This window comes from Prunus persica, chromosome G1 (assembly GCF_000346465.2).
Source record: "Prunus persica cultivar Lovell chromosome G1, Prunus_persica_NCBIv2, whole genome shotgun sequence".
NCBI classification, from domain to species: Eukaryota; Viridiplantae; Streptophyta; class Magnoliopsida; order Rosales; family Rosaceae; genus Prunus; species Prunus persica.
Window position 1 is genome coordinate 19985787 of NC_034009.1, and position 10640 is coordinate 19996426.

Consider the following 10640-nt stretch of genomic DNA (forward strand, 5'->3'; position numbering starts at 1 on the left):
ATTAATTTTAAATTTATTTTGAATATTTTGATATAAAGACGACTGAAAAACCACGTCGAAGTTAAGAAATTGAAAACGTTGTAAATTATAATAGACGACTTACATATTAAAATGACGTCGTTTAAAGTGGAAACCATGTCGGATATTTTACTGCACGACGTAACATATGTATTCCACGACTCAACCACCGTCGTTAACAATTAATACCCTAAACCCTTAAAACTAAATTATATAATTTTAAAAATTAAGTTTATAAAAGGGTTTATGGTTTTACAGCCTAATATATACCCTATACTACCCAAAAATTATACTTTAAAAATAAACCCCAATAAATAACAACCCTAATCTCTAAACCCTAGACTCTAAACCCTAAACCATAAAACTAGAAGTGATTTTATGACTCATCAAAACAATTTTGTTTTGGATGGTCATTTTAAATTTTTGTTATTCAAAATGAATTTTTTCAAGGTTTAGGGGGAAGAAAATATATCAATGACTTCATAGGAGTTGACTTTGCATTTTTCTGATTTATTTTAGATTTATTTTGAATATTTTGATATAAAAATAATAAAATATTCTTATCACAACAACAAACCACGTCGGTGTTAATAAATTTTAGACGTTGTAAATTGTAATAGACGACTAAGTTGCTAAAATGACGTCGTTTAAATGAGAAACCATGGCGGATATTTAACTATCCGACGTAAAATATATATTCCACGACTTAACCGCTGTCCTTACAAAGTACTACCCTGAACCCTTAAGAAATTGAAGACGTTGTAAACCATAAAGGACTCAATTGTTCAAAGAACGTCGTCTAAATATCCTTTTACGTCGGATTTGGTTAAAACGAAACAACAAAAAACGACGGCTTTTGACTTTATTACGTCGTTGGAAAAGTATTACACGTCGGTTACGCAATTTGTATGTTTGTTTTCTTTTTAAATTTAAGAAAACCTCAACAAATTTTTACATTATATATTATAGACAAAATTTGTACATTATACATAAATATCAAGTGTTCAATAATTCCCCTATTCCAGGTGAAGGCAAACAAACTCTGACCATTCATTCCGGACTTCATCAATTGCTTCTTGGGGGTATGGCGCTTCCTGTTTTCCCTTGGCATACTGCATAAACAATGACTATTAGGGTTTATAAATAAAAAGAAATTCAATCACAGACGACGATATTTTTCATAACCGACGTACTATATCTATTCAACGACGGTAATTTTACATGGCCGTCGTTGATAATACAAAAAACGACGTAAAATGTATGAAGGTTATTTCTTCTTACCTTCTTCTCAAACCCCAAGGAAGGATCCATGATGATGTCCCTCATGAAGTGCATCACATAATACCCGCATTCGACATTGCTGGGTTGCTTTGGTGTGCCTGACAGAGTTTTCCAAATGACTGCCTTACGGCCTGGTCTGGCTATGTGAGAATTATACATTTTTATAGCACTGTTCACAATGTTTTTGGCCTCTTCATCGACCACACGATTTCCTGGCAGAGGATCCAGAAAATAGACGGTTTCTCTCTTAGCTCTTACAATCAGCAAGATCCAATGACGGCTGCACAAAATTAATATAAAAACGACGGTTATTTACAATAACGACGTATTATAATATTTCACACGACGAAATAAAGTAGCAGTCGACGACATTTTACATTTATCACGACGATAAATAACTACCGACGTGGTTAGTAGTTTCAAACGACTCAATAAAATAAAACACCGACGTGGTTAGTTTATACGCTGTAATTTATTGAAAATCGTAAAAACAAAATCCTGTTAAGGAGACTAACCCTGGATTGTAAGGCATCAGGAAAATCTGTTCACCGTCAGTCTTCTGAAGTCGAGCTGCCAGTAGGCGTGATCTGTCAGCTATTGTGCCAGAGTTGGCACTAACTGTAGCAGGGTCGATAAAGCCAACCATATTGCACATATTTGCTCTTTTCAAAACATCATGCAAGTGCCTAAATATATAAAATAATATAAACAAGTCAGCACAAAAAAACACACGACAGTTATGTATAACAAAACGACGTATTATAAAATTTCACACGACGTACTGAAATAGACAACGACGTTATAATATATTTATCACGACGGTAAATACTAACGACGTGGTTAGTTAGTTAAGACGACGCAATAAATAAACCAACGACGTATTATTTTAGAATGACAAACCTCATATATACAAAAAAAACACGACGGTTATGTATAACAAAACGACGTATTATAAAATTTCACACGACGTACTGAAATAGACAACGACGTTATGATATACTAACGACGTGGTTAGTTGGTTAAGACGACGCAATAAATACACCAACGACGTATTATTTTAGAATGACAAACCTCATATATACAGCAATGACAGTGGCTCCTATTTCTTCCATGCCTGCAAATTGTGTAATATCTTCAGGCAGGAGGAAGGTATCGCGCTCTAGACCAAACACCTCCTTATCAATTGTAAAGTGCAGGGTCTTATCCTGAGGCACGAGTGTTGTTTCCAAATAACGACAACGGGAGTTTAAAGAAGATGGCGCCTCCATATTTGAATAATCAACAACTTTAATAACCTGTTTAAAGAAATTAAAAAAATGACGTGGTAATTCAATAAAAACGACGGTTTAAGGAATAAAACGTCGTCTGAAAACAATTTAAACGTCGTCTGAAGAAACCGTCGTGGTGAATAATTTATTACGTCTTAAACAAAATTCCGCCATCTAAGTTGTAAACAAACGACAGTTCAAAGAAAAATATCGACGTCTGGAATTTTGAAAAACAAATAAAAAAGGCAAAGTTATGTGAACATACCTGGTCGTCATCTTCTTTCTCCTTTTCATCATGTTTTTCTTCTGTCTTCCCTTCATCTATTACGTCGGGAATGACTAACTCCGTCGTCTAAAAACCACAAAGTTTTAAAATAACGACGTTTAATGGCGTGTAAAACAAGTAAACTAAATACGACGTGGTATTGAAATACAAACGACGGTTTATGTTTAAAATCGTCGTGGTATGTATTTCAAACGACGGTTTTATTAATAATAACGACGTCTAATGGTTTTTAAAAAAACAGAGAATTCAAAGTTCAGATATGTTACCTTTTCTTCCTGATGTTTCCCATTTTTGGCAGTATCATCCTCAAAATGCTGGGATCTCACATCACCTCCAGAGCAGCTTGCTTTGTCAGACATTGGATTTTTGGGACTTTGGCTAATTCTGGGTTTAAGCATGCTTGGATCAAAATTGGGAATTAATTGGGAAAGCTGACTCAGGAAATGCTCCCTCTCAGCCTCTACCAATTGTTTCGTTCTAGCCTCCATCCTTAAAGCCTCTTCCCTTGCCTTAGCCTCCATCTTTTTAGTCTCTTCTTGAAGGAGAACTCTTAAACTGTCCTTCAAACGGTCGTCAAAGCTCACTCTCTATGGTTTGGGTAAATTGAAATATTGCCTTGGTGAGATCTCAGCACCTACTCCTCTGACTCTGCCTGGATGCTCGGGGCCCAAAGCCATGGTCAGCACATCATTGCTGCCAGAAACAGTGACTTTGCCTTCCGAGACTTGTTTTTGCAATTCATCCTAAAACAAAGATATATAAAAAAGTAAGAACAAAAACACACGACGGTTGTTTATATACAAACGACGTATTATATAATTTCACACGACGCAATAACATATAAATCGACGTTATTATAATTTATCACGACGGTAGTTATACCGATGTGGTTCTCTTTTTAAAACGACGAAATTAATAAACCACCGACGTCTTATGCTTTATTTACAGATAACAGAGGGATGATTCAATATTCACACATTTAACGACGTTGTTTAAAACATTTCGACGTAGTAATTTACTACAGACGACGCGAAAATGAACCATCGACATCTTATGCTATAATTACAGAAAACAGAGTTGTGATTCCTGATTTAGACCTTTAACGACGTTTTTTAAAATATGTCGACGTGGTAATATCATTCACACGACGCAAAATATAACATAAGACGTAATAAGAATTATTCACAGTTTAATAAAAATTTAAAACAGAGTGAGTAGGCTTACAATTAATTTTGCTTTCTCTGCCACCTTTGGATCAAGGATGTTACCATGTTTATCCTGTCTAGCTCTCTTCCATAAGGTAGATCGATCAATTTCTACCCCAGGCATGGTTTCCTCCAATTGATCCTCCAAACCAGCATATCCTTTTCGAGACAATCGATGATTGTACTCGAGTTTCTCCCTAATCTGTGCATGTTGAGAATGCACAGACTCAAAATCTTTGGATAACCTTGAAGCTACAAAGGCATCCCATTGTGCTTTCTATATGAATTTATATGTTTCAGGGGGTTGGCTTAATCTCTCCCTGTCATTGGTGTATGGAAGGATATATTGCCTCGTTAGTGTAGACTTGAAATCCTTCCATTTCTTGGCAGCAGAAGCTAACACAGAGCTCTTGCCCCCTTGACCTACCACAAAAGCAAGGTCAACTGCTTCCCAAATCTGCTCCTTTATATCCTTGGGGATTTGAGCCCATTTCATGTCCACAAGTGGAACTCTGGAGCTTGCCAACACACCAATGTAGGACTGCATCTCACTATGTGCTTGGCCAATTCCTTTCCCCCTTTTATTGTACTCAACAATTGGCCTCAGTTTCTAAAGTTTTCTCTTCACAACACGAGGCATTGTGCTCAAACCTCGACCAGACTTTGAATCATCAGAGATTGTTGTCGTGCTGGTTCGTTCTGTCTCAGCAGATGATGAAGCAAACTTCATCTTCTTCGAAGGCTTCACTTGAGGAGGTACCATTCCAAGGTCCTTACCTCCATTTTTCTTGGAGCCAGAATCCTTACTTTGGTCTTGGTGAGAAACCATTTTTACAGACAAAACTGCAAGTGAAAATATTTCAGGAAAAGATTAAGAACACAAACGACAGTTATTAATAAAATACGACGTATGATATGATTTTAAACGACGCAATGAAATAATCTCAGACGTAATAAATGTTTAAAACCAAGGTAATTAAACAACGACGAAATAATTAACTATAAACGACGTGATAATTAACTATAAACGATGAAATATTTATATAACGTCGTGGTATTGCTGTTCACACGACGTCAGTCGTAATATACCGTCGTCTATATAAGGATCCAAAACCCTTCTTTCTTTCTCTGTGAATGTTTGATTGCAGATTTGATTTTTCTGAACCATGGTTTTTGTTTTCTAATTTGATAAAATACAAGGCCAAGAAAGAAAGTTTTGGAATCTTATATAGACGACGGTATTTTAATATGACGTCGTGGTATTAACATTCACACGACGTAAAACAATAAGATACTGTCGTCTATATTAGATACCAACCCTACTTTCTTTTTCTTTATATTTTATCAAATTAGGGAAAAACAAAAACCATTGTTCAGAGAAATCAAACCTGCAATTAAACAAGCAAATAAAAAAAAGACTATAATTTTAAAAACAACTTTGTCAATTTTCAGACGACGCTAGAACGACTGACGAACCGTCGTGGTCTACATATTTAACCACGTAAATAATAAGCTACCGTCGTCTTATTTAGTTGAGGTAGTTGTCTTCAAAGTTGGAAACTTTCCCTCTTTGTCTGTATATTTTATCGAACTTGGAAAGAAGTAAAATGATTTTGGCCAGAAAAAAGGTAAAAAGATTTTTCAAACAAAAAACGTATGAGCATGCAAAACAGCAACCAAAATAGTGAAAATGAAAGCTTACATTTTGCGTGCAATGAAAGCAAGAGGAAGATTATGTTTAAGTTCAGAGACGACGAAGAAGACGAGAGGAAGACGATGAGATACTCTGACAGTGCTCTGACAAGGAAAAAAGTCTAAAATTTTTCTCTGGGAGATTGAACTTTTTAATCGGGTTTGGAAACAGCGCATGTGTATGTCAGGTAGACGAAAAGTTGCTTACATATAAAACCATTTCAAAAAAATAATACGGCGGTTACATATAACTACGACGTATAAATTACCAAATACGATGGTACATTTAACTTCGGACGTGGTAAATAAATATGACAGTAGTGTTGTAGGTACCGTCGTAGTAAACTCAAAAATTAAAGTACATAAGTAATAACTCGCGTCATGGTAGATTATTTAACACGTTGTTTTTATTAATTTACCGACGTGGATTTCTGTAATATACGTCGATAATACCGACGTTGATTTTACAATTTAAACGGCGGTTTTTTTGTAAGGACCGCCGTTGGTTTTAAAAATTTATTCTATAAATTTGTCGCTTTCATTCATTTTTGGTTTACATTTAAGGTTCCAAGTTCTTCCTCTCTCAGTCTCTCACGTCTCAAAGACAATAATTTGGATGTCTTTCTCAAAGAGAAATTGAGCTTACTCGCATCAAATATATGTCCACAAGAAGAAGCTTGTCAACTAGCCTTCTCACTTCCTTGATCAAGCCTGATAGGACACTTAGTGCTTCTGAATACTCCTTGCTTTCCATCAAAAGAGATGCAAGCCTGGCCTCCACTCGCTGTCGAAGGAAAGTTCGCTTCTCAGGGAAATCTGAAGATCAGATGTGCCTGATCCTCTGCTTGATTTTCTTGCCTAAGAAGATCCGTCGGATTTGTGATAGCCTCTTCCTTTATCCGTAGAGCTTCAGAAGAAGAAGATGGGTTTCAAGAATGCGATAAAGAATAGAAATGGCTTCAGATGGCCTCTAAAGCATGAGCAATTGAATCAGTAGTTTCTGGGAGATATGATGAAGACATTGTCAATACTTTGAACTATACAAGTCCTGCAGAAAGATAAAGGACCAAACTGTTAAAGAAACTGAAACAACGGCGGTTTTCTGTTCTACCGTCGTCTTTTCTCGTCGTCTATATTAAGGTAAGATGGCGGTAGATTTATAATTACCGACGTAGATTATTTTGTTAAACGTCGTTAAGTGTACTACAACCGACGTGGATTTTATTTTTAAATTATAAATAGAGTTTTTTTTCCCGTATTCTTTCAGTTTTAGTTTTCAATTACAAAGCGTGATAAATAGATTTTTCTTTCCCGAGGAAATTTAAAATGAGGGAAATTAATGTTCTAGAATTTGTAAACTAACACGACGCAATATTTGCAAATCTGTGTCATCTGTTAAGATTATGATGTGGAACAGAGTTCCATCTGGTAAGATTTCGTAAACCTTGGGATCTCAGACAAATCTGATTATGTTGGCGGTGTTCTATATAAACCGTCGTGGTTATTTCAATTCTTGTCATTAAGTAGATCTACCGACGTAGGATAAGAAAATAAAAGAAAAAAATTGTTAACAAAAATTCTTATTAAGACGACCGTTAAAATTAAAGGTACGACGTATAAAATGAATAAATACGACGTTAAATTTTATTGTACGATTTAAAGATAACGTCGTAGAACTATACAAGAATGATGTCGATATATTTATATTTTCCGTCGTTGTAAATTAATTTAATACGGCGATATTTTGTATTTTAAAGCCGTGGATTTGTTTGTAATTATACGGCGTCTTATACGAAAACCTCGTCGTGTTATTTTATGAGTAAAAACGGCAGTTTTTATTGAAATCGTCGTCTTTACTTTCTACGTCGGTCGATTCATAACTTCTGCCGTTCTTTGTTGGCATTGATTTTACACTGCGGAAATCTGTTTCAAATAGACGTCGATTGTTTAATTATGTACGTCGTTGTTTTTGAACAGCCATTTGAATCTCCATTTTTTAGTTGTCTAAGGTTGTATTACACGACGGTGTTTTTAGAACCGTCGTCTTTTTAAAAACCACGACGGTTTTCACTTAGACCGTCGTTGTTTTCTGGTCGTCTTTTTCACTTTTTGTAGTAGTGTATGATTTACCTTTGGGGCTTCTTAATTTTAAGTCAGCTCAGGATTCTATTTCGAACGTCTTGTTGGACGATGTGCTAGGAAAGGCCTTTGAGAGGGCTGTGATTTGTTAGTTTTTTTTTTCTTGTTTCGTCTTGGCTTCAGCCTCCTTGTAACAAGAAAAAAACAAGCCGATTATCAAAAATATATATATATATATATATCTTATCAAATAAATAAAGAAACTCATAGAATACCAACACACTCATATTAACGTTGGTTGGGGCTCAAAACGTGAACACCAAACCGCATGCACAAATAAAAGAACCAAAAGAGAAGCGAGAAGGAGAGATGGGAATCTAATGCTCAAAGCGAGTGAAGTTGTCGCTCTCCAACTAGGCTGCGTTCGACTCAACTTACAACTCGACCTTCACTCATTGCCTCTCACTCATCGAGCATGCTTTCCAAGTCATCTTCCCCTACCAGCTCCCTTCAGCCTTTGACCACCTCCACAAAACATTGTGCACCATCCACCCGCTCCCTCTTATCCTCAAGTGGGTCCCATCTTTGCCGACTCGCTCGACGCGGGCCCGGACGATTAGGCCAGCTGAGTTCAAGTAGTGGGCAGTGGAGTTCTTCGCCGGAGCTGTGGTGGAGAACGCCAGCAAGGCAGTGATGTGGCGTGTTCCGATTGGAGTGGCTGGGATTGCTGGGGTTGGGGCCGCGATGAGGTCCAAGAAGGAGTTGGTTGGGACGACGATTGGGGTGTACGTGCTTGTCATTGCGACTTTGATTTTTCCGAGTATATCTAGGTAAGATAGGGTATAGGGTGAGAGTGGGAGTGAAAAAGGGAATTACGAAAAAAAGAATAATAGCAACCTTCTCATCATGATATAACAATTGTTACTTTCTTTACACTTAAAACAATATCATTAATAGATCACACAAATTAGTTTTTTGTTTTCCAAGTTTACCTTTATTAAATATTTTATTATTATTTTTTAATAACAAGCTAGATTTTTTTATTTTTTATTTTTTACAACTTTCTTACCACCTTGTTAAAAAATGAAATAAGAAATAAAATTTGAATTTTTTTTATAAATTTTTTTTTTCTAGAGAGAACGTATGTTTTGTTAAACACAAAAGGATGATATCACTTTCATGCTAACAATGTCAAGAAACAAACTTTTTTAAAAATAATAAATAAAAATTTGACGTTTTTTCTTATTTAATTTTTAACAATTAACGTGCTAAGGAAGTTGTAACAAAATCTGAATAAAGTGATGGAAATATAAAATCCAATACATTTAATAAGATTTGGAAAATAAAAACTAATTTGTGTGATGCATTAGTGACATTATTTTAAGTGAAGAAAAAGTGACACTTGTCATGAGGAGAAGGGAGAAGGTTTAAAAGAGAAGGCTAGAGAGAAGATCGCTAGTATTTCTTCTAGGAAAATTAAAATGCAATGGTGTATTTATGTTACTAATTAGTATTTTTAATATCATAGTGTCTTCTTATGATATCTAATTTCTTGTGCCTTGCTTTGTACATATGAATAATATATAATTTCTTTTTTGTTTCGCAACCATAAATCATAACTCCTAAAAAAAACATATGATATCCATTTTTTGTTTTTTTACAAAGGCAATGTTCTGAACTACTGTAATGTATGGAGGGGGATCAAACTTTGGCCAAAAGGGGGAATCAAACTTGTGAATATCAGGATAGAGTTTCTAACCCGAAATTAATTGGCAACGAGTGAAGTGTCTTGTTTAAAGCTTAAAATTCTCCTCATGTGAGATTTTATATTATCAACAAAAAATCTAACTTATAACAAGGGGAGGCGGACCGATGGGGAAGAATGCTATCAATCAAGTAATATAATATAATTGGTTCATATGTTCCAAAGTAATTTGTTGATTGAATTTCTAAATCAAGTCAACGGCGATCCTATGTTTTGGAGGTCCTAGGTGAACAAATTAAATGGGGTCTTCTACTTTTTATGTATAGTATGTGAATTTTTTTTGGTAAACTACTACAAAAAAGCAAAAAGACGACGGTAAATCACCGTCGTGTATTCGGTTTTTCAATGGTCGTGGAATCCACCGTCATCTTTTCCCTCATAAACCACGACGCTAAATCACCGTCGTTGTTACAATATACAACGTCATCAACAAATACAAAACGACGTCTTTGTACTGCAAAAATATCTAAAAAAGCAGTCGAGGATGAGAATAGACGACCAACTCTCTAAAAAAACCGTCGTTAAAAAGGCAAAATATGACACATATTAACAGAACATGGCCGCAAGATAGACATACAACGACAAAAATTAAAATAAGACGCCGTTAAATATCATTTTCACGACAATAAAAAATATGTCGTCTTTAAATACATTAGAAGACGACGTTATTGATACCTACTACGTCGCCTATATAAAAAGAACCGTCGTAAAATAAATTTTCCACTTCGATTTTTCTATAAAAGATGACGTGGAAATAGTTGTCAGTGTCATTATTTACGACGTATGTATTTATAGAGTAGACGTTGAACAACGAAACAACGTAGGTTACAAATATATGAGAGTCGTATTACAAAATTTATACGTCCTATTTTCAGAAACAAACAACGACGATAAATATTAGACGTTATTAAATAAAACAACGTCGAAAAAAAAATAAAAACAGACGTGTTTAGTCTGCTAAAGTTCTAAAAAATTGTCGAGGATGAGAATAGACGACCAACTCAAACAAATCACCGTCGTTAAAAAGGAAAAATATGACACATATT